Here is a 26,659-nt window from a genome sequence, read left to right as displayed (position 1 = left end):
AAGACCTGGGTAAGGCACTGAGAATTCAAAAATAAATAATTACATGGTCCCTGACGTTAACAGAGGCAGAAAGGAAGAAATATGAATTACAAATTATTTATTCCTTCAACAGATATTTATTAAATACCTAGTACATGTCAAGCACAATGTTTGACCCTGGCACTTAATGGAGAGAAAAGATAGATATAATCTATGACTTTATGGAGTTTAGCATATAAAATATATATATATATATATATAGGCTAATAAATTATCACACAGGAAAATGTAAAATGTGAAAGGTGATGAGAGTCATATAGAAAAGGGACACGTTGCTGAGGAGACTTTGTAATGTTGGTCAGTAAAGGCTTTCACAACGACAAAGCAATTGAGTTGGTATGTGTAGGGTGAGTGGGAATTTATTGAATGAAAATGTGGAAGATATGTACTCCAGGCAAAAACCCAGCGTGAGGTAGGAGGAGGCCTTTGCATCTGCAATACACAGAAAGAAGCCAGTGTCATTGGAGCTGTGACAAATTTAGAAGAGTCGCTCAAAATGTGGCTGGAGAGGTTAGGATGAGACAGCTCAGAAAAGGCAGAATATACTGTTTTGAATATTGGACTTTCTCCCGAATCTTGGAAAGCAAGAAGATTTTCTCAAGTGGGGGCTTACATAGTTAGACTTGAAATCCCTGGATGGTGCAAACAGTTTAATGCATTCAGCTGCTAATCAAAAGGTTGGAAGTTTGGGCCCACCCGGAGCACCTCAGAAGAAAGGCCTGGTGATCTACTTCTGGAAAATCACCACTGAAAACCCTCCTCTGACACATAAGGGGCCACCACGAGTCAGGGTCGACTCAACAGCACCTGATTTTTTTTAACGTGCTCAGATTAGTGAGTGTGCTTGTGTGTGTGTGTGTGTGTGTGTGTGTGTGTTTTAATCATTTACCTGAGTGTGGAAAGAGGATAAAAAGACAAAGGAGACCAATTAAAAAGTTGTTGCAGTAGTCAAGATGAAAAATGATGGAAGATTAAACTAAGGTGATGGCATTGAGATGGGGGAAAGTGAATAGAATCAAGAGATAATTTTCACGTAAACCATAGGACTTGGTGATCAATTAGAATAGAGAGAAATTGAGAGTTACTGACAAATCAAAGTAAACTGTCAAGTTTCTGGCTGTGTAACTGGATTGGCAGTGGTGGTATTGCTATGATAAAAAATATTTGGAAGAAAACTATGTTCATCAAGGGAAAATGATTTGGTTATCTAATACCTAAAAGAATTCAGGGACTATAGACTCAGGGACTCCATCAAACAAATTTTTGTTGTTTTTAGTTACTATTGAGTCATAGTGACCCTAAGTATGCAAAGAACACTGCTCCATAGGGTTTTCAAGTCTGTGACCTTTAAGAAGCAGATCACTAGGCTTGTTTTCTGAGACACCTATGGATGGATTCAAACTGCCAACATTTCAGCTAGTAGCCAGTACACCTTAACAGTTTGCACCACCCAGGGACTCTTATCTAATAGAGTCCCATCGAAGCCCTTGTTGTCTAGTTGATTCCAACCCATAGCAACCCTATAGGACAGAGTAGAACTGCCCCATAGGATTTCCAAGGAGCGACTGGTGGATTTGAACTGCTGACCTTTTGGTTAGCAACCTAGCTCTTAACCACTGTACCACCAGGGCTTCATCTAATAGATTAGGCCTGGAGAAATTTGACAAAAAGCTTAGAGGTCATAGATGAAATTACCAGAGGAAGAGTGCAGACTATCAAGAGAATCTAGGAAGGAACTTTGGGTATTTCCAATATTTAATGTCTGCATAGTCCCTGGGTGGTGCAAATGATTAACACGGCTCAGCTGCTAACCAAAAGTTGGAGGTTCAAGTCCACCCAGAGGCACCTTTGAAGAAAAACCTGATGATACACTTCTGAAAAATCAACCACTGAAAATCCAGTAGAGCAGAGTTCCACTCTGACATATCCAGGGCCATCCTGAGTTGAAATTGACTTAATGACAACTGTGTTTTGGTTTTGTTTTGAATGTGTATATACAGGAGAATAAGGCTGCAAAGGAGATAAATGAGTTGTTGCCAAAAAGAGGATTAAAATAAGGAGATTGTGGTGTCAAAGAAACCATGGAAAGAAAACCTTTCAAAGATAGAGAACTGCTGAACAATATTGAATGCTCTTCAGAGGTCAAATAACATGATGAGAAATACATACATATATAGAGAGAGATTATATGATTATATTGATTTGCACAAATAACGTCAATCAATTTAAAGGACTGACATATTTAAATGATGATAAGTGGCAACTTTGAATTCTCTTTGGGGTAGAATTAAGAGGGATGAGGAGGTGAATTCAAGGTGCAAGTAAACAAATCAACCTTATAGAGATGGAAGAACAAACTCTCAATTTTATTAAAAAGTGGGGAGAAGATGGGTGTGGTAGCAGGAAATTCAGAGCATCCTATTTGATAATGTCTAATTTCTCTGTGAAATATGTGTCAGATTATCTTTGGGGAAGAGATGCGAGTTGAGTAATAGAGTTGAGTAATGTTCATTTGTTTGGTGAGGAACAGGAAGACTCAGGCTTAAATGTAATAAACACAGTACTGAGAAGAGATTGAGCCAAGGGGTGTAGAAATACAGCAAAGTGAACAGTTAGTTCTGCTGAGAATTGGTGAAATGATTTATGAGCTGGATTTAGAAGGACAAATAGAAGATTATCAGGTAAGGGGAGGGAGAAAGAGATTCTTAGCAAAAGAAGTATTGAGAGAAGAAGGCATGAGATACATTCAAGAATTTCAGTGTAGCTGAAGTCAGCTTTGTGCGTGATGATTTTGTGATGCTTTCCTCTAAAGGTGTGGAACTAGTCCTGTCGCTCTATAGTAGCCATCCTGACACAGGTGAATGTTCTCTCAGCAAAAAGTCTGGGCAAAAAAAAAAAAAAAAAATACACATAGATGAGAGAATCAGTGAGGAAAATGTACTTGCCATGTTTCTTACAAACTAGGTTTCTTTAACTCCCATTCCAAAAGATTAATCAAATCTGTTATTCTCACAGAGCAGTTAGTAAGCTCAAAGAGTTTTCTCTTGGTTGCTCATAAAAATCATTCCAGAGTGAGAATAAAAATATGCATAAACATTGCATCACTTTTTATTATTCTCACATCTACCACTGTATCTGTAAGTGATTATTTCAGGAGTTAAAAAAAAATTCAATTTATTTTAGCACTGTATCAATCTATTTTAGCACTATAGTTAATGACATTAGAAAATTGATATTAATTACTAAAGAGAATACTACTAATAATGAGCTAATACTCTCATATTTAATATCTAATGAAAGGATTAATGGCCTTGGTCTAATTCATTTTTTTGCTATTAAGCTTAATGTTTTTATGTCATTCCTTATTACTATGTTTATTATTCTTAAGGCATTTAATTGATCAAAATGTGATTATGAGTATGTTCTATAGCATATATTTAGTAATGATGTGAATACATGATTTTGAAAAACATAGCTCAATACTATAATTATTCTTAACATAAGTGTTTTGTTGTATTTCATATTTATAGATATGTATCATGTTGACACTGTGTGTTCAAACACTGAATTGCATAATGATACACAATCTGAAATGGCAGTAATACTCCATCAAACTTTTGATGCAAGACTAATAATGAAATGAGCTTCACTATGTTAGCAGCTGTAATGTCATTTAAAATTACCAAAACTATGTGACTTCCAGCTTTTTAAGAGATAATTCTTTGTTTTCTTTCAATTGTCTAAGAAACTTGATTTTTCTGCTGAATTTTGTTCTTTTACGTATCAGTATATCTCATTACATTTTCCGTATAGTGTGTATCACTGTCTAAAATATTACAAAATATATATTTTTAACTTCGTTTTTGCTGCTTTCCTTGTTCAGTACTGTGTGTCCAGTAAACAAATGAGAATCTGCCTCAAAATAGGCATTTCATGAATATTTAGCCATGAATGTGTAAATTTTGTCACAGTGGTTAAGAGTTATGTCTGTTAACTAAAAAAAGGTTAGCAGTTTGAATCTACCAGGTGCTGCTTAGAAATGCTATGGGGCAGTTCTGCTCTGTCCTATCGGGTCGCTATGAGTCGGAATCAACTCGATGGCAACAGGCTCGGTTTTGTGTTTTTAATTATCTTAGGACAGATTTCAAATTATTCATATAAATCACATTTTGTTTTCTTTCTCACAGTACTGTATGTTAGACAGGTTCAAGTAATGTTTCCAAAAAGCCAAAATAAGTAAGTCCTTAATTTTATATTAAGACCTAGCTATTTATTGGACTGGTGGCAAAGGGGGTAAGAGCTTGGCTACTAACCAAAAGGTCAAAAGTTCGAATTCACCATCCAGCTGTTCCTTGGAAACCCTATAGCACGGTTCTACTCTGTCCTATAGGATCACTATGAGTTGGAGTCGACTGGATAGCAGTGGGTTGGTTGGGTTATTTATTAGGTATTTTATTTGGAAAAAAAGCCCTTAATTTTATATTAGACCTAAATATTTGTTATGTATTTTATTTGGACATTACAAAACTAAAATAGGCTTTAATTTTTTTTTTTAAATCATAAAACCATTTATTATTTACTTAATTTCCAAAGTTGGTGGCCAAGTTGGTTCCGTTACCGAGGGAAGCCATGAGTTTCCCAAGATACCTTCATCCTTCCACCAGTATCATCAGCATTTGATGTCTTTTCTTAGAATTTTAAGACGGCTGTTTCAACTTTTGGTATCTTATTTCCTAATAATTCTCCAAACAAGAGACACAGAAGCAAATGAAAAATTATAATAATAATAACTTTAAAAGACATTTTATTTATTTAGTTTTTCTTGTTTCTATCAGAAAGGAGAAAAAAAAAAAAAACTTTCCAAGGTGCCCACACATTCTCTTGACCAAAATTTGGTCACTTATGCTGGAACAATCACTGTTCGAGTAGAGTACCTTGTGATTGGTTTGGAGCCCTGGTGGTGTAATGGTCATGAGCTATGGCTGCTAACCGAAAGGTTGGCAGTTCAAATCCACCAGCTGCTCCTTAGAAACCCTACGGGACAGTTCTACTCTGTCCTGAAGGGTTGCTAGGTGTCAGAATCAACTGGACTTCAATGAGTTTTATGATTGGCTTAGACTTATGACCTGTAGAATAGAATAAAATCCCATGATTGTTATGATCAGTTGTTCTCATTAATTATTGCTACATAACAAACTGCTTTTAATCACAGGGGCTTAAAACAAAATTGTATTATTATCTCTCACAGCTCTGGGAATTGACTAAGCTGGGCTATGAGTTTGTAGTTTGGAGGCTTTCATGTGCTCGCAGTCAGACCGTGGATGAGTCTAAACTTATTGGAAGTTTTGCTTATGCTGGACTTTTGATAGATACTTGTAACTGCTGCCTCTGTGTTTCTAGTCCTTTCTCTGTATCAGTCTGAGATTATATCCAGCAAGACCTCTTCTATATCTTGGACTTCTCTGAGAATAGTGTTACTAGGGTATTCACAGTTGGTGGCTGGCTTTCAAGAAACCAGAAATCAAACTATCTTATTAAAGGCTAGACCCAGGATGGGTCTACTCTTTGTTTCACTTTATCTATTGGTCAAAGCACTCACTATCCAGCCAAAATTCCAGGAGAGGGGAAATAGACCCTCATTTTCAATAGAAGGAGTGTTACAGAATTTGTGATCATCTTTAGTCTGCCAAATCAGCCATTATTTATTCTCTGGGGATGAGCAAAATGTCCCCAAAAGCAAAATCAGTGAGGAAAAAGGCTGCTGACTAGGCAAGACATAGAGTTTCATCAGAATTTATCAGTGAACAGATAAGTTTGGGTATATACTTATTTAAGAGTTGTAGTTTTTTTAGGGATGAAAGTAAATTATTTGGTAAAATGTTTTATATTTGAACTAACTTCATGACTCTGGCTTTTTCTTAAATTGCATAAATCTAAGGGGGAAGCCTTCTTTGACCTTGGTATTTAAGATTGGTGTTCATCATTTTGATCATACCACCCCTTTATATTTATATTTTCTTCACCTGTATTAGGTGCTTCACAACATAATACCCCAAAATTAATGACTTAAAACAAAAACTAACCTTTATTATCCTCCGAGTCTGTGGGTCAGGAATTTAGACAGGGCAGCAGGATGGTTTGTGTTTGTTCCTTCATGCTGGGGCCTCAGCTGAAAGACTCAAAGTTTAGAGGCCTCGAATCATTTCAATGCTTCATTGGGGATGGAGGGCCTATTTCCAAGTGGCTCAGTCACTTAGCTGGCAGTTTTGTGCTGACAGGTTTGTTCCTCTCCATGTGGGCTTCACCATAGTTTTTTGAGTGTCTTCATGACAAGGTGGCTGGCTTTCCCTCAGTACAAGTAACCCAAGAAGAGACAAAGGTGAAGTCATGGTGAAGCCTTGGAAGTCAACTTCATCATATTTTATCGGTCACATAGGCCAACTGTGATTCAAAGTGGGAGGAGACTACACAAGGACATGAAAAGCAGTAGACAAGGGTCTTCTTCCAGTATGGCTACCACAGAACCCACTGTCTATTTCCTTATTTGTTGTTTCCTGCTCAATTATAGAATGCTCAGTTAATAATTTATGCCAGTTCATGGCAATCTGTCATCAGTAATCTGTACAAGGCCACTCTTTTGTGTTTATTTATTCGCTTATTCTCCTCCTTCTTCGTTTCACATTCCCATTCTCCTTTCCACTCAAGTGGCAGTCATTTTAATGAGTCTGATATATATTCTTTCATATATATTGTAGTAAAATATAATATTTTGTGTGAATAATTTTGAAACATACCTAAAAGTGTGCCATGAAACATAACTTCCTTTTCATTTTAAAGTCAGCATTATATTTTTATTATATTTTTAGAATTAATTCATATTGCAGAGCCCTGGTAACAAAGTGGTTAAGAGTGCAGGCTGCTAACCAAAAGGTCAGCAGTTCGAATCTACCAGCCAGCCCTGGAAACCCTACGGGGCAGTTATACTCTGTCCTATAGGGTTGCTATGAGTTGGAATCCAATCAATGGCACATAACAACAATAACAATGTTTACATACAGTAATATTTTTTCATTGCTGACAGAGTAACTGTATGATATATCAATCACATTTTGATTATCCTTTTTATCAGTGACACCTACGTAGTCTCCAACTCACCTCTGCATACGCTGTACTACAATGAACATCTTCAAATATGTCCTCCTGTGCACCTGTCTGAAAATGCCTCTGGATTAATTATAACCAGGAGCTGGAACCTATGTTTGCGCAGTGGTTAAGTCCTCAGCTGCTAACCAAAATATCTAAGTTTTGAACTCACCAGGTGCTCTGCAGGAGAAAGATGTGACAGTCTCCTTGATTAAATATTACAGCCTCAGAAGTACTATGGGGCAGCTCTACTCTGTTCTATGGGGTCACTAAGGTTCCAATCGACTTGTTGGCAATGTTTTATTTTTTTTTAACCTATGACTACTATGTGAAGAAGGAGCTCTGGTGGTGCAACAGTGAAGCACTTGGCTGCTAACTGAAAGGCTGGCTGTTGGCACCAACTTAGCAGCTCCACGGAAGAAAGACCTGGCGACCTGCTCCTGTAAAGACTATAGCCAAGAAAACTCTATCGGGGCAGTTCTACTCTGTCACATGGGGTTGCTATGCGTTAGAATCAACTCAATGGCACCTATATAACAACTACATAAAGGGATTTCTCGCTTACCAGAATCTTTGGTTCAGGTGTACAATTTCTGAAAATGTATTAGGGTTCCTACATCCCAAACGCTGCCAAAATCTTGCCCAAAAAAATCTGCTGAGCTGATAAATATGAAGTAACTTCATATTATCATTTTAATTCAAATTTCTCTAGTTAGTAAAGATTTGAGCACATGCGCAGTGTTTGTTAGTCTTTCATGTTTCACTTTCTGTAATATCCTTTGCTCATTTCTTCTAACCACAATTCCATTTCTTTTACTGTTGTTTGTTGAAGATGATTCACAGCAATTTCTTGTATATTCTCAACATAGTGTAGATTTTCCTATATTCATAGTTCAGATCCTGAGCCATCTGGATTCTATTCCATTGGTGTATTTATCAGTACTTGCATTGTTTCATTATTGCTTTTTATTCATTGGGCTTTGTAGTATGTCTTAATATTTGGTAAGTACAATTCTTATTTTTCAGGATTTTCTTAGCTATTAATTATAAAATAGTATTGAATTCCTAAAAGATCCAGTCAGAGTTTTGATTGGAGTTGAATAGACTTTATATACTACAATAGAAAGCATTGATAGTGTTATACTAGTAAGTCAAATTATTCAAGAGCTAGAAATATCTATTTATTCACGTCTTCCTTTTGGTTTTAAGTTTTTAATCATTTTCCACTTAATTCTAGAATATAAAAAAAAAAAAATTTTTTTTTAGGTTAATTCCTAGAAATATCTGAGTTTTTTATTTTTGTTTCATTTTTTGCTATTGCACATTTGATCATTTTAAGCATATGGTTTCTAATTAGTTATTGCTGGTGTAGCATCATTTTATTAATTTTTATAAGTTGATTTTTGGCTCAGGAGCTTTCCTCAGTTCTGTCGTATGTTTTGATAGTTGTGTTGACTTTTCTATAGAGGTAAACAAGACATTTGCAAATAATGACAATTTTATCTCTTTTCTACTCTCCTAATACTTTTTATTTCTTTTCTTTATAGAACTAGCTAGGCTTTCAGGAGTGTGCTGAAATTTCTCACTACAATTTTTTTTTTTTTTTTATTGTACTTTAGATGAAGAACAAACTAGTTTCTCATTAAGCAGTTAGTACACATATTGTTTTATGACATTGGTTAACAACTCCAAGACATGTCAACATTCCCTTCTCGACACTGGTTTCCCTATTGCCAGCTTTCCTGTCTCTTCCTGCCTTCTAGTCCTTGCCCCTGAACTGTTATACCTCTTTAGTGTCATTTTGTTTTATGGATCTGTCTAATCTTTGGCTGAAGGGTGAAACTCGGCAGTGACTTCATTACTGAGCTAAAACGGTGTCTGGGGGCCATACCCTCGTCTTTTTTTGTGAGTTAGACACGCTACAATTTTTTGATTAATCTAGTTCTCACTGCAGTTTTATAACATTTTTTAAATTTAGTTTTAGACTGTTTGATATAGAGTGATTGTTCTTTATTTCTAATGATAGTCTTTTAGTCTGTTCAGATATTATATTATCAATTATGTTTTGTACTCCAACTTTATTTCATTAATTTCTAACCAAATATATTTTTGTATTATTGTATTTTCAACCTCTTTTCAAAGTATTTTTCCCTCCTTAACCCAGAAAGGAATAATATATATAATAAATATATATATATATATTTATGTTTAATTGTTAATGTTCTCTTTCTTCCCACAAAAATGCACCAGGATAATACTTGGTCTTGTTTTGTTAGCCATTTTATGACCTGTGTCTAGAATAGGGTTTGAAACATGTTGACAATGAATTTTTAAATTGTAAGTAATTAACAAAACAAATGCTGAAATAAACGAAATTTTATTCAATGTTTATTAAAAGTAACTATTCTACCACTTCAGGCCCTAGGTACTGCATAAACTTCACATCGTTTACCGCAAATACCCATACCTCACATATGTATGCACACAGACACTTACAGAAACATTACGTAATCTCTTTTATGGTAAGCTATGGAATAACTCTTGGGACTTGAGAATATACTATTCAATAGGCACAACTAGTCAGTTCAGAAATCTGGAATGAGATGCTATAGTAAGTGTAAATTTAATTTAATTTTTACAAGTTTTAATTATAAGGTACCCGTGAGTATATTTCAAAATATTAATTCCTGGTTTCTCATAATGTCATCTTTGTTTCCTTCTGTTTTATATACGTATAAACTTACATCTTCCTTCCTTTATTTTTTTTAAATATGCATCAAAATGTTTCATATGTTCTCAGTCTCTGTGCTTCTAAAAGCCAACAACTGAGAAAACAATTTTCCAAAATATCAGGAAGTCAGGAAACAGTTATTTGCAGTATTCACAGAAATAAACAATACTGCCTTAATTTCCATGTTATTATTGCAATATTCATTTTAGAAGAGATCCGAACTCAAATAAATTTGTATTTTTTAATTCCCTTCTCTGGGATATCAGCCTCTTTATAGAAAACTTTGGCCATTTAAAAAGGCATAAGATTATACAACCTAGTTTGTTGAAAACGAAGACAATTTGAAACACTGATGAAGGTAAAATACTATAACCATTGATATGGATTACACCTGGATATAAAGAAAACTAAACACTTCATGACTGGACTGATAAAGATAATCATGATAAATGAAGAAGTAAATTGAAATTGTCAATAATTTCATTCTACTTGGATCAACAATCAAAGCCCATGGAATCAGCAGTCAAGACATCAAATGATTATTGCATTGGACACATCTGTAGCAAAAGACCTCTTTAAAATTTTATAAAAGAAAAGATATCACTTTGATGAATAAGGTGCACCTGACCCAAGCACGGTCTTTTCTATCACCTTATATGCATGGGACAATTGGATAATGAAAAAGAACAACATAAGAAGAATTGATAATTTGAACTGGGGTATTAGTGAAGAATATTGAATATACCATGGACTGCCAGAAGAATGGACAAATTAGTCTTAGAAGAAATACAACCACAATGTTCCTTAGTAGCCAGGATGGTGAGATATTGGCTCTCTTTTCTTTGGACATGTCATCAGGAAAGACCAGTCACTAAAAAAGGACCGTCATGTTTGGTGAAACAGAGAGCCAACTATAGACAAGGTAAGCCCTCAATGAGATGAATTGACATAATAGCCATAATAATGGGCTCAAACATGATAAAGATCATAAAGATGGAGAAGGACCTGGCAGCATTTTATTCTGTTATACGTAAGGTCCCCATGAACTGGAGCAGACTTGACAATAACTAAAGACAAGATCACTTACAACTACTAAAAAAAATTAGAAATTTTAATTACTTAATGGATTTTCCTCCTCTTAATTTATTTTTTTAATTTCTAATTTTCCAGTGATAGATATCTTTTTTCATTAATGCTTCTGCTATTATCAATTCCTGTTTCTTCTCTCAAAACTTTTAACTCCCTATCTTGTAGTTTTGGCCAGGTCATCTGTGTTTGATCCCTATCAGACAGCAATGCCTTTTTATTTATTTGTTTATTTTTGTTTGTTTGTTTTACTTAATAGCTTTATTTGCTCACTCATCCAACCTTTAGTGAACATTGACTATGTGGCCGTCATGTGGCAGTTGCTGTGCTAGGAACTGGTAATATGTAACGCAATTATTTTCTTTCTTTCTTTTTTAACTAATTGCTATGCTTTTTAAACATCCAGACTTCCAGTATAGACTTTTTGTGTAGTATTGGTATCTAGCTTCCATTTGAGATTTCCACTGATTTTTTCAGTTTTTATTTTACTAAAATTTTAAAAACCATTAATTTAACTATGAATTTTTATTTCTTTTATAGTTAATTTTGGAGTCCTGTGATGCGGTGGTTAAGAGCTTGGCTGCTAACCAAAAGGCCAGCTGCTCCTTGGAAACCCTATGGGGCAGTTTTATTCTGTCCTATAGGGTCGCTATGAGTCAGAATCAACTCAACGGCAATGGGTTTTTTACAGGCAATTTCAGCAAATTATTTACATTCCATTTTGTCCTCAGCAATAGATATACCACTATTCTTTAAATGGATTTTATTTTTTAGTTTACATGTGGAAAAACTAATTTTCAAATACTTTGTCAAATGTGGAGGATTAGCTCTGGATAACAATGTAAGTTTAGGTCAAATCTGGATAGTAATTTAATTTCTAAAAAAATGAAATTTAGTCCAGAGAAGTCTAAATTTATTCTTTGATAAATTCTACAGTTTAGTGTTTATTTGGAATACATCCAGGATAAAGACAATTTTATATTATAGTATAAAACATACATTGCCATTCTTTAAATTGTTACTTACAAGTCATTTAATACAATGTGCAAGATGCAAAAGACTTGTCTGAGTTTAAAGCTTAATGAGGTTAACCTGACAGTTTGTAAACTTTACAATCATTATGCAACACATTGAGTCAATAAGACTTACTGAGTATAATACATACATACAAATATATACATACATATACACATATCTATAAATTATATCTGTATAAATGTTAACATAACATTTTTTGGAATTCATCCAGTGCTTTATTGCCTGTTATGCTTAATTTTAGAATCTGGTAGTATCGTAAAATAAATGACCAGCCTGCATCAAGAAAAGTATAGCAAATGTTTCATCATTTCACATCAGTCTGCTCCACTGTGATTTACTTTGTTCAGGAAAATTTTAGGGGGGAAAAAAATCTGGACAATTAAAATGAAATAAAGCTTTTTTTTATTTGTTGATTTTTAAACTTATTTTTTAAAGACAGAGACATAAGTGTTGGGGTTGGACAAGTAACAGTGTGGGGAAAAAAAAAAAAGAATGAGATACAGCCAAATGTTGCTCTGTGCCAGAATAGAATCTTATTATAATATTCTGCTCAGAGATAGAAATATCATTTGTATAAAGTTCTTTGTATTTTATAATCACACAGTATACATTCATAGTAATGGAAAGATAAGATTACTTGTGATCCTGCAGGATAAATCAAAGAGCACAGCAATTTATACAGATAATGGTTGATATCTTACATATATGGTATGACTTGCTTCATTAATCTGGGCTAAAGTACAGTCACATTTCTTGTTCTAAATAATCCTTCTTGCCATTACCTACCTTATTAGCTGGAAGTATGGTATTTCCCTCTGGAGGGCTGCTCTGACACAATTGTTAACAAACCTTGATTGAACCATTGCATCTAAAATGAGGCTGCCCCTGTTTTCAAATACCAAAAGAGGCATGTCTTTTCTGATGAGTCCATTTCTGTGGTTTTAATTTCCTCTCCCATAGCATTGGTGTTGAAGTGGCATGCGATTATGGATGCTTTGTCTACTGCAGGTATGGCACATCTACCCATTTTGTCTGAGGAGACCAATTGGCACCCATTCTCACTCTGTAAAATTATTAGTTGCCATTGAGTCGGTTTCAACTCCTAGTTAATTACCCTATTTACAAAAGAACGAAATATTGCCCAATCCTGCGCTATCCTCTCAATCGTTGCTATGCTTGAACTCATCGTTGCAAAATTACAGCTCAGTTATTTTTCACTTACCCGCTCTCTTTTCCCTAATGATCAGGCAGGGGCTGGAGATGCTTCCAACATCAGTCAAATTGCAGGATCAGTCCAACATTTTTCTATAAACGTCTCTTATCAGATTTATTTTAAATCTTTTTTTTTAAACTTGAGTCACTAACCTAGACTCATCCTTTCTCCCATGAAATTTTATTACATTCTATGCTTTCCTGGCATGGATCTTGAATAGGGTTGCCAGGATCTCACAGTGTTTTCTAACTCTGAATAGCAAAATGTTTGGTGTTTGTATCCTTCATTTCCCATAAGATACAGTACCGTCGAGTAAGCCATAAGATACTGGGCTCTATATACAAAGTAATAATCTATATACAAAAATAATCCTTCATTTTCTCAAAAGCAACATTGCATACCCAAGACTTGACAACTTTTGCAAAGGCATTCAATGGCTCAAAAGTTCTTATTAGATTTTTATTTGGTGGGATTATACTTGCATAAATGAAAAGACCCAATCTAATAGCCTAAGAAGATTGATAAATGATAATAATAAGGAGAACACAAAGAAGAGAAAGAGGAAGACAATCAAGGAGAAAAAGGAGAAGACAAAATACAGTAACAGCAATAAAGACAGCCTTAATTAACCTGTTTTTATATTTTGACTTACATAACAAATTAAAAAAGGAAAATATGTGCAGGCTTTTTTTAAAAACAGGGTGACATATGGCTGTAATGATGTCCGTCACTCAACCTGATACATTAGACAACAACACCCCTCATCTGAGAAGTTTGGGAGGATGGGGGAGGGGAGACCCAAAGAAAGATGAATGATGGGAGCACTACAATTATTTATCATGGCATTCTTGAATTCGTTTTTATTTAATCCTGAATCTTCAATGGTTTTGCCATTCTTAGCCTCTTTAAATCTGTTTTCTGAATTTTTAAGTAGACAGAACATGTTGCTAGAAGATTTACATGAAGAAAACATTAGATCAGGAAATTTTGTAAAATCTCTGCATATACATTTTAGTCAATTTGCAGGGCTATGGAATTCAGTCGTGCAGGTTGTGTTCTGTTCAAATGTACCAGGTGGAGCTCTAATGCTGCCAGCCAGGCCAACCTCTGCTGCCCAACGCATGCAATCTGCATAGGTTTGCATTTAGCCTGAAAGTACAGACACCCTTTTCTAATTGCTCTTTACAGGGGGTATCTTTCAATTTTAAAGCAGTCTATCTGTTTTTTTTGTTTGTTTTTTTTTTTAATCTGGTGGAGCAGGATCTCTTTTGTAATTTTTGCAAGATCCTTATGTGCTGGCAACAGCCTTTTTTTTTTTTTTTTTAAATGATAGTGACTCTCCCATGATGATTTCAAGCTTAATTATTCATCTGTGACTCTGAAAATGTGGCTCCCTAAAAAAAAATCCGATCAGTTTTATTTGAAGTTTGGAATATTTTCCTTGTGTCACATTAAATAGAAAAGAAGAGAATGAAAATATATTGGTTGAAGTATTATGTGGATTATTAGCCATACATAGACAAGGTCAAAGTAAAGAGATAACTAAAGTACTCACCCAGTCAGTTTAGAGATTTTTTTGTAAAATTGCTCATTGAGAGAGGAAAAATCAAGCCATTACTGAAAGTTTATTCATTCCTCTATTCTCCAACTTCCATTTGCCTGAGTAGACAATACTTAACATTTCTCCTAGTTGGACAACACATTCACTCTCCTTGCCCAAAAGACAGAACATCTGAAATCTGTTTTCGGCAGTGTCACTTTTTCAAAGTAATAGGCACAACAAGAAGAAAAAACATCTGCTATCTGCAGGTTTTTTTTTTTTTTTTTTTTTTTTCCTTCCCCTTTCCTCCCAACATCAATCTAGCACGTCTTTGGCAAGCAGCGTCTTATACTCTAAGTCACAGAAATGTCCAAGGAGAGTGGAAAGGAGAGTGGAAATGAGAGTGGATACCTCTGTTGAAATGTCACTTTGAAAGTAAATAAAATAACTTGGAAAAAAGACCATCTAAAAACAGGGAAGCTTAGCAGTCTGCAGATGAGTTTTGCTATAGTAATAGACAGTTGGAGTAGTCACGTATAGAAATGGTACATGTTTCTTAAAACATGCTTCATAGTTACTGTTTGGAATGAGAAAACATAGTAAGCATAACCACAAATTTTAAGTTTAGTGGCTCTTATTGCCTTGAAATCAATTGATTCATGAAGAATACTGTCTAGTGAGCCTAATTTGGTATTTTATGTGAAAATATTTATTACACGTGGAAAAATCTTGGAATATTTCTATTTATTTTGTATGTAATAGTGATAGGTGCCCATGAATTTCCCCATGCAATAATGTGTGAAGTTTCCAGATTCAGAACCATTGGGTTTGATTCTCAGCTCTACCACTTATCTGACTGACTGTGGGTACATTATTTAACCTCCAGGTGGCCAATTTCCTGAGAGTAAATTTAACAAAAATGTTGTTGTTTCGTGCCATTGAGTCAGCTCTGAGTCATAGCGGCCCTATGTATAACAGAACAAAATGCTGCCTGACCTCTACCAATCTCACAGGCATTGCTATGTTTGAGCCTGTCGTAGCCACTGTGGCAATCCATCTCATTGAGAGTCTTCCTCTTATTAGCTCACCTTCTATTTTACTGAGCATGATGTTTTTCTTCAGCAATTCGTCCCTGTTGATAACATGTCCAATGTAAGCAAGATAAAGTCTTGCTGTCCTCACTTTCCAGTAGCTTTCTGTTTTACTTTCTCCAAAACATTGGTTCCTTCTGACAGCCCATGGTATATTCAATATTTTTAGCTAATACCACAATTCAAATGTGTCACTTCTTCTTTGGTCTTCCTTTTTCATCGTTCAGCTTTCCCATGCATATGAGGTGATTAAAAATACCATGGCTTGGGTCAGGCAAACCTTTGTTCTCAAGGTGACATCTTTGCTTTTTAATATTTTAGAGAGGCCTTTTGCTGCAGATTTGCCCAATGCAAAACATCATTTGATTTCTTGACTGCTGCTTCCACAGGTATCGATTGTTAATTGAACAAAAATTAAATCCTTGACAACTTCAGTCTTTTTGCCATTTATCATGATGTTGTTTACTGGTCCATTTGTGAAGATATTTGTTTTCTTTATGTTGAGGTGTAGTCTTTGATCTTTATCAGTAAGTTCTTCAAGTCTTCTTCATTTTCAGCAAGCAAGGTTGTGTCATCTGTATATTGCAGGTTGTTAATGAGATTTCCTCCAAACCTGATACCACATTCTACTGCACAGAATACTGCTTCTTGGATTATTTTTTCAATATGTAATTGAATAAGTAAGGTAAAAGAATATAACCCTGCCGTGCACATTTTCCAATTTTAGACCATGAAGTATCCCCTTGTTCTGACCAAAGAACTGTGTCTTGATCCGTATACAAGTTCCATGCGAGTACAGTTAAATGTTCTGAAATTCTTTGTCTTCACAATGTTATTCATATTTTGTTATGATTGATATAGTCGAATACTTTCGCCTATTCAATAAAACACAGATAAACCTCTTTCTAGTTATTCTATGCTTTTGGTCAAGATCCATCTGACATCAGCAATGATAGCCCTCATTCCACATCCTCTTCTGAATTTGGTTTGAGTTTCTGACCTTGCCCTGCCAATGTACCACTGCAGCAATTTTTTAATCATCTTCAGCAAAATTTTGCTAGCAGGTGATATGAATAATATTGTTCAATAATTTCTGCATTCTGTTTGATCACCTTTCTTTGAAATGGACACAAAAATGGATCTCATCCAGTTGGTTTCCAAGGTAACTGTCTTACAAATTTCTTGGCATAATCGATAAGTTTTTTCCAGAATTGCATCTGTATGTTCAAACATCACAACTGGTATTCTGTCAGTTCTTGGAATCTTCGTATACACCAATGCCTTCAGTGGGGCTTGGACTTCTTCCTTCCGTATCAGCAGCTCTTGATCATAAACAACCTCCTAAAATGATTGAACATCGATGAATTCTTTTTAACACAGTGAGTCTGTGCACTCCTTCCATCTTCTTTTGATATTTTCTACATAATTTAATTTTATTTTTTTACCCATAGAATCTTTCAATATTGCAACTTGAGGCTTGGATTTCTCTTCAGCTCTTTTCACCTTGAGAAATGCCGAGAGTGTGCCTCCCTTTTGGTTTTCTAACTCCGGTTATTTGCACATTATCTGTTCAGCTGCTTTAGTTCATCTTTTCTTCTGTTTGCTTTGATTTTTCTGTGCTCCCAAACAAGTTTCTTCTGATATCCATTTTTGGTTTTTCTTTCTTTCCTGTCTCTTGAATGACCTTTTGCTTTCTCTGTGTAGGTGTCTTGATGTCATCCAACAATTCTTCTGGTCTTCATTCATTAGGTCAATGCATCAAATCTATTCTTTTTCTCTCTCACACATTGAAAATATTTTATTCATTCATTCTAGGATCTTTCCTCTTTGATCTATTTATATAAACCCATGTCCTGAATCATTATTAAAATTGTAATAGCTATTGAAGTTACTATTTTTATCATATCTCACATTATGATTATAATTTTATTCTAATATCACTTCATATTAAAACACTGCTATCTTTGAGGCACATCAGATTTCTTACCACTTTATACACATATCTTTTATTTGTACTTATTCCTTGGTCTAAATTATTCTTCACCCTTTCCTTCATTCTTGAAATATATTTTATCCTTCAGACCCCAGTCCGAATGTAATTTTTTATCTAGTTTTTCTTGATGCCCTTAAGCAAATATAATTCCTCTGTCTTCTGTGGATCCACAGGATCTTATCATACTTTAACTAAAGAATGTAGTACAGTTTGCTTTGTATTTTATATATATGATTTTTATACTAAGGTAGCCAAAGACAAAATCCGTTGCCATTGAGAAAATTCCAACTCGTGGGCGCAAATGGTTAAATGCTCAACTACTATCTGAAAAGTTGGTGGTTTGAACTCACCCAGAGGTGCCTCAGAAGACAAAGTTGGTCACAGCCATGAAAAGCCTATGGAGCACAGTTCTACTCTGTACACTTGGGGTCACCATGAGATATAATACTAAGGCACCCTTTTATAAACCATAAGAAGTTATAGTGATAAAATTTTCATAGTAAGATAAAAATAAATATTGAAAATCACATGTGAAGAATATAATGTCTCCACAAGTGCCTGGTGGAATGAATGAGCAAGTCTAAACACAGTGCATATCATTCAGAAGCTGAGGACTGAGTTTCGGGTGGGGCTGTGTTAGACATGGAGACATATTTAAAAATAAGAATATGGTAAATAACTGAGAACTAAAATCTTGTCTGAAAGCACTCATGGGAGAAGAAACATTTGCAAATGTATTACTAATATCTGAAACCTATTGGTGAGGGAACATCTATGACAAAATGGATGTGTTTTGCTATAATAGATGTTAAAAATTCAATTTATCTAAAGCAGCTTTGAGATTTCATGTTCACCAAGCAATCATATGACTTGCCTTCCTGCAAAGGTTTACTAGAGAGAAAAAGATATTCATCATGTCAATAATGAGCCTTGTGGTATATGTGGAAGGAATATCTTAATGAAAAGAAATACATTGCCATTCTGCTTGTATACCAGACTCATGAATTTGGTTAATAATATGTGACTAGATCTGCAAAATGCTGAGTGGAGGTACAAATTCACCTCTTAGTCCTTTTGGAGGAAAGCTAATAGATCTTTAACTCTGCAAGGGTGTTGTGATATCAAAGTGTGAAAATTCAAGAATTTCTTTGATATGTCTCTCCCACACTAAGGGGTTATTGGGTGTCACAATTGGTTAATCAGCTTAGCTGCTAACCAAAGTGTTGGAGGTTCAAGTCTACCCAAAGGCACTTCAGAAGAAAAGTCTGGTGATTTATTTCTGAAACATCAGCCACTGAAAACACTGTGGAGCACAGTTCTACTCTGACACACATGGAATCACCAAGAGTCAGAGTCTACTTGATGGTAGCTGGTAAACTGGTCCAATGCTAAATTTTTAGTAAATTAAAGCAGATTCTACTTTGTTTTCATTTTTGTAAACTCAGTGCCTAACACAAAGCTTGGGCTACAGTCCTTCGATAAATATTTATTAAAGTGATTCTGCGAGTCTGGTGTGCTCAGTCATTGTTGTTTCACAAAGTTCTTGATGGTCTAGACATTCATTCATATTTTATTCATTCAAAATGTGTTATATACCATCCATGCACTGGGAAGGCATTTATGTATATTTTATTTCTAAATATCCCTACAACTTCTCAGAAACAGATCAATTCCCCTAATGATCAATCTACAACATTTTGTTTTATCTGGTGAACGAAAAACTTTTTATCTTATTTGGCAAATCAAAAAAATTTTTCCACAATATCTTTCCTTATTCTTTTACTAATTGTTGTTGTTGTTAGGTGCCGTCAAGTCGGCTCTGACTCATAGCAACCCTATGCACAACAGTACAAAACACTGCCTGGTTCTGAGTCATCCTTACAATCGTTGTTATGCCTGAGCTCATTGTTGCGGCCACTGTGTCAATCCACCTCGTTGAGGGTCTTCCTCTCTTCCCCTGACTCTGTACTCTGCCAAGCATGATGTCCTTCTCCAGGGACTGATCCCTCCTGACAACATGTTCAAAGTAGGTAAGACGCAGTCTCGCCATGCTTGCTTCAAAGGAGCATTCTGGTTGTACTTCTTCCAAGACAGATTTGTTCATTCTTCTGGCAGTCCATGGTATATTCAATATTCTTTGCCAACACCACAATTCAAAGGCATCAATTCTTCTTTGATCTTCTTTATTCATTGTCCAGTTTTTCACATGCATATGATGAGATTGAAAATACCATGGCTTGGGTCAGGTGCACCTTTGTCTTCAAGGTGACATCTTTGCTCTTCAACACTTTGAAGACGTCCTTTGCAGCAGATTTACACAATGCAGTGTGTCTTTTGATTTCTCAACTGCTGCTTCCATGGTTGTTGATTGTGAATTCAAGTAAAATGAAATCATTGACAACTTCAGTCTTCTCTCCTTTTGTCATGATTTTGCTCATTGGTCCAGCTGTGAGGATTTTGATTTTCTTTATGTTGAGGTGCAATTCATAGTGAAGGCTGTGGTCTTTGATCTTCGTTAGTAAGTGCTTCAAGTCCTCTTCACTTTCAGCAAACAAGAGTATGTCATCTGCATAACGCAGGTTGTTAATGAATCTTCCTCCAATCCTGATGCCCTGTTCTTCTTCATATAGCCCAGCTTCTCGTATTATTTGCTCAGCATACAGATTGAATAGGTATAGTGAAAGAATACAACCCTGACACACACCTTTCCTGACTTTAAACCAATCAGTTTCCCCTTATTCTGTCCAAACAACTGCCTCTTGATCTATGTAAATGTTCCTCATGAGCACAATTAAGTGTTCTGGAATCCCCATTCTTCAGGACCCTAAATTGTATCTGCATGTGTGGCCACATATCTAAAGATTACATTTCCCAACCTCTCCTTCAGCCTTATTTGGCCATTTGACTAAGTCTAGGCAAAGGGGACATCAGCGGGAAGAGTGATGAGTTCACAGTCTATGCCATACCACTAAAGGGCAAGAGCATTGCACTCAATGTCCCTTATACCTTTTCTTGTGGTTGAAATAAAGACTTGATAAAAGGAGCCTTGGGCTATCTTTGACCGTGAAATGGAAGCTAGGTGATAAGGGTCAAACAGTATTAAAATAGAGGGAGCTCACGTAACTTACATCGTGGAGCCAATGTCATTTCAGAGCTGGACTATTGAGAGAGAAATTAAACTCTAGCATGTGTTAGCTACTGCTCTTTTGCGTTTCCCCCAATACATCTGTCAGTTTGTTGTATTGTGGGGACTTTCATGTTGCTGTGATGCTGGAAGCTATGCTGCCAGTATTCAAATAACAACAGGGTCACCCATGGTGGACAGGATTCAGCTGAGCTTCCAGACTAAGACAGCCCAGGAGAAAGGATCTGGTGGTCTTCTTTGGAAAAAAAATAGCCAGTGGAAACCTTATGAATAGCAGCAGAACATTGTCTGATACAGTGCTGGAAAGTGAGCCTCTCAGGTTGGACGGCACACAAAAGACAACTGGGGAAGAGCTGCCTCCTCAAAGTAGAGTCAACCTTAATGACCTGGATGGAGTCAAGTTTTGGGACCTTCGTTTGCTGATGGGGCATGACTCAAGATGAGAAGAAACAATTGCAAACATCCATTAATAATTGGAATGCGGAATGTACAAAGAATGCATCTAGAAAAATTGGAAATCATCAAAAATGAAATGGAATGCATAAAAATAAATATCCCAGGCATTAGTGAGCTGAAAAGAACTGCTATTGGCCATTTTGAATCAGACAACTGTACGTTCTACTATGCCATAAATGACAACTTCAAGAGGAATGGCGTTGCACTTATCACCAAAAAGAACATTTAAAGAGCTATGCTAAAATACAACTCTGTCAGTAATAGGATAATGTCCCTATGCCTACAAGGAAGATGAGTTAATAAGACAGTTATTGAAATTTAAGCACCAGCCACTAAAGCCAAAGACTAATAAACTGGAGATTTTTACCAACTTCTGCAGTCTGGAATTGATGAAACATGCAATCAGGATGCATTGATACATTGATAATTACTGGTGATTGGAATGTGATAGTTGGAAACAAAGAAGGATTGATAGTTGGAAAATATGGCCTTGGTGATAGAAATGATGCCAGATATCCCATGATTGAATCTTTTGAGACCAACAACTTCTTCATTGCAAATACATTTTTTCAACAACATAAATGGCAACTATACACGTGGACCTTACCAGATGGAATACATAGGAATCAAAATTAGCTACATCTGTGGAAAGAGACTGTGGAAAAGCTCAATATCATTGGTCAGAACAAGGTCAGGGACAGATTGCAGAACAGATCATCTATTGCTCCTATGCAAATTCAAGTTGAAGCTGAAGAAAATTAAAAGAAGTCCACAAGAAGCAAAGTACCACCTTGAATATATGCCACCTGAAATTACAGACTATTTCAAGAACAGATTTAATGCACTGAACACTAATGACTGAAGACCCGAGAACTGTGGAATGATATCAAGGACATCATATATGAAGAGGGCAAAAAGTCATTAAAAAAACAGGAAAGAAAGAAAAGACTAAAATGGATGTCATAAGAAACTCTGAAACTTGGCCTTAAATGTCAAGTAGCTAAAGCAAACAGAAGAAATGATGTAGTAAGACAGCTAAACAGAAGATTTCAAAGGGTGGATTGAGAAGAGGAAGTAAAGTATTATAGTGACATGTGCAAAGACCTGGAGTTAGGAAACCAAAAGTGAAGAATATACTCAGCATTTCGCAAGCTCAAAGAACTAAAGAAAAAATTCTAGCCTTGAGTTATAATATTAGAGGATTCTACAGGGAAAATATCAAATGATGCAGGAAGCATCAAAAGAAGATGGAAGGAATACAGAGTCATTATACCGAAAAGAATTGGCAGATGTTCAACCATTTCAGGAGATAGCACATGATCAGGAACCAATGGTACTGAAGGAAGAGGTCTAAACTGCACTGAAGGCATTTGTGAAAAACAAGGCTCCAGGAATTGACAGAATACCAATTGAGATGTTTCAACAAACAGATGCACCTCTGGAAGTGCTCACTAGTCTATGCCAAGAAATTTGGATGACAGCTACCTGGCCAACTGACTAGAAGAGATCTATGTTTATGCCTATTCCAAAGAAAAGTGATACAACCAAATGCATAAATTATCAAACAATATCATTAATACCACATGAAAGTAAAATTTTGCTGAAGATGATTCAAAAGCGGCTGCAGCAGTACAATGACTGTGATCTACCAGAAATTTAAACTGGATTCAAAAAAGAATGTGAAACCAGGGATATTATTGCTGATGTCAGAAGGCCGAAAGTAGAGAATAGCAGAAAGATGTTTACCTGTGTTTTATTGACTATGCAAAGGCATTCAACTGTGTGGATCATAACAAATTATGGATAACATTGCAAAGAATGGGAACCACAGAATACTTGATTGTGCTCATGAGGAACCTGTACATCGATCAAGAGGCAGTTGTTCACAGAGAACAAGACACTGTATGGTTTAAAGTCAGGAAAGGTGTGTGTCAGGGCTGTGTCCTTTCACTACACTTATTCAGTCTCTATGCTGAGCAAATAATCCAAGAACCTGGACTATCTGAAGAAGAGTGGGACATCAGGACTGGAGGAAGACTCATTAACAACCTGCGTCGTGCAGATGACACAGCAATGCTTGCTGAAAGTGAGGAGGACTTGAAGCACTCACTAATGAAGATCAAAGACCACAGCCTTCAGTATGGATTGCGCCTCAAAATAAAGAAAACAAAAATCATTATAACTGGACCAATAAGCAACATCATGTTAAATGGAGAAAATACTGAAGTTGTCAATTATTTCATTTTACTTGGATCCACAATCAACACCCATGGAAGCAGCAGTCAAGAAATTAAACTATTCATTGCATTGGGCAAATCTGCTGCAAAAGATCTCTTTAAATTGTTAAAGAGTAGGCATCACCTTGAAGACTAAGGTGCTCCTGACTCAGGCCATGGTGTTTTCAATCACCTCATATGTATGTGAAAGCTGGACAATGTATAAGGATGACTGAATTAAAATCAGCGCCTTCCAATTATGCTGTTGGTGAAGAATACTGAATATACCATAGACTGCCAAAAGAATGAACAAATCTGTCTTGCATTAAGTACAACCAGAATGCTCCTTAGAAGCAAGGGTGACAAGACTTTGTCTCACATACTTTGGACATGTTATCAGGAAGAATCAGTCTGTAGAGAAGGACACCATGCTTGGTAAAGTAGAGGGTCACCGAAAAAGAGGAAGACCCTCAACGAGATGGATTGACACAGTGGCTGCAACAATGAGCTGAAGCATACAGGAATTGTGCTGATGGCCAGGACCTGGCAGTGTTTCCTTCTGTTGTACATAGCGTTGCTATGAGTCGGAATGGGCAAGACATCATCTAACAACAGCAACAACTTTTGCATTTCTCAAGATAGTTTATTCATCACACTAATAATGACAATTAGATTTCATTTGGATTTTATAGTAACATTTTTAAAAACAGTCACCTTTGCCTGCATCTGCTGCTGTAGATGTAGACTGAGAAGCAGAATAAAAGTGCTAACTGTGGGGCAAAAAGACAAAAGAATTGAAGAGCTCTTTCTTACCTTCCATTTTCATCTCTCATCCTTATAGTCACCCATCTCTCTGCCTTTCAATAGAACCAGTCTTTTTGTTCTCATTCCCCAGCCTCAGAGGCAGGAAACTTGGGCAGAGACAATAAACTTTTCTTAAAATGATGTTAAGAAGATTGAATCAGCATGTCAAATAAAACGTAGATTAAAGAAACAAATACATTTAGTGAATTGTTGTGTAGATGAATTGTCTTTTTAAAAAATTCTGTAAATTTTCTGTTGTTTATTTTTTTCCCTCACGAAAATAAACCTTATCCTTCTCCCTATGGTTAAGACATTTGCCTTTCTTAGTGCTTCTTCCAGTCAAACTTTTGAATGTTTCCCAGTTGCAGCTGCAAGACATGCACTTTCATTCCAAGATTTATCTGCTGCTCGTATAAGCATACCATTGTTTTTGCCTCCCTAGCACCCCATACTCATTCATCTGGTAAAAAACTTAATTCTTTTTTTTTTTTAAGTACCATTGTTAGTGGTGCTTCTCAGTGAATCTCCAGATCCTTTTCCACCATCACAGAAGTGTTCATTAGTCTCATGCTGACAAATCAGAGTAATGCATCATGCTTAGGGTCAGTAATTGAATAAATGTTGAATGTGTGGTCCAAGAAAGGAAAATGAGAGGGTCAGGTTATTATTACCAGACAGTGTTGGCCACAATACAAAAAGCTAAGGTACTTATAGTCCTTGATAATGATACTGTATTCTATTTCTATTGAGCAGTGATGAGTCTTTATACAGCAAATAACATAGCATCATAATACCTAAAGAAATAAACTGTAAAAAATATAGGAAAATACACATGTAGTATGTGAATGTAGCTAAATTTTTCAGGAAATCAAGGTCAAGTAGATAAACATCAGAGAGCCTACACTGTTGTGGGTGAGCCTGTTATTTGTTGTTGATAGTTGTCAACGGTCAGTTCCAATCTGTAGCCACCCTATAGGACAGAGTAGAACTTCCCCGTAGGGTTTCCAAGGAGCAGCTGGTGGATTTGAATTGCTGATCTTTTAGTTAGCAGCCTGTTAACCACCATGCCACCAGGGCACCAAGTGAGCCTGTAGAAATCCAAAATATCATAATTAATGAAATGAACTATGTATTAAACTCAATACTCTCTACGGAGACTGTAGCAATGAATGATTTTTTTTTAAAAGATAACTACAGATTAGGTCACCAAAAGAGTTAACAATTTGTAAAAGTAGAAATATAGTCTCTGTTTTTCAATAAATGTAATACCTGTTCCAAATAAAACTAGAAGTTAATTAATACATGAAATTCAAACAAAGGAAAACTTACTGTAATGATTTAAAGAAAAAAATATTTCTAAGAAACGTTTGTGTTGAATTTCATTTTAGTAAGCATGAAGTACTAGGTGGCTGGCCACATGCTTATGATGGAAAAAGCTAGAAATACCTTGCAAAAATATCTTCTTTATGTAACTGTGAACTGGCATAAACAAAGAATTCTCAGGAAAAATTACATGAAGAGAAGAACTCAGAGAAGTAAGTAGAACACTAAAGTCAGTTTTTCCTTAACAGAATTTTTTTAAACGGTGAATTTAAGCATACATTTTCTAGCATCCTAAGGCTTAAATAACAAATTCAGCCCAACACAGACCAGGTGGGGAGTCAAATAAGAGCTTTTGCATACAGCTAGCATCCCGGATAATCTTGCCCTCAGTTTAAGGGTCAACTAAAATGGACAAACAGTGTCACCACCCCTAGCTAGTCCCTAAAAGAAAAATGTTTTGTTTTCCTTAGTTAAAAAAAAAAAAAAAATTACAAATCCTTGAGATTTCTAATAAAGAGTCATACTTCACAAAAGATATTTCTCAACTTTGCCATTATCTAGTACCCAGAGAAATCTCAATCCCAGAATGTTGTTCATACTTTTAGAATATGATTTCCCTTGTGAGCCTTACAGAGGCAAAAGTAAATCCTTCCTTTGAGAACTCAAATTTATCCCACCTCTCATACATTTCTAAAGTTAAAATTGTACAGAAAATGGTTTATAGTACAATTAGTGAATAAATTTAAAAAATTACTAAATACACTGGGGGGAGGGAAGCTGAGGAAGATATTACGGATCACACCAATGACAACAACAAACAACAAAAGCAGAACCACAAAAA

This window comes from Loxodonta africana, chromosome 17 (assembly GCF_030014295.1).
Source record: "Loxodonta africana isolate mLoxAfr1 chromosome 17, mLoxAfr1.hap2, whole genome shotgun sequence".
Lineage (NCBI taxonomy): Eukaryota > Metazoa > Chordata > Mammalia > Proboscidea > Elephantidae > Loxodonta > Loxodonta africana.
This window is presented reverse-complemented; position numbering follows the sequence as displayed.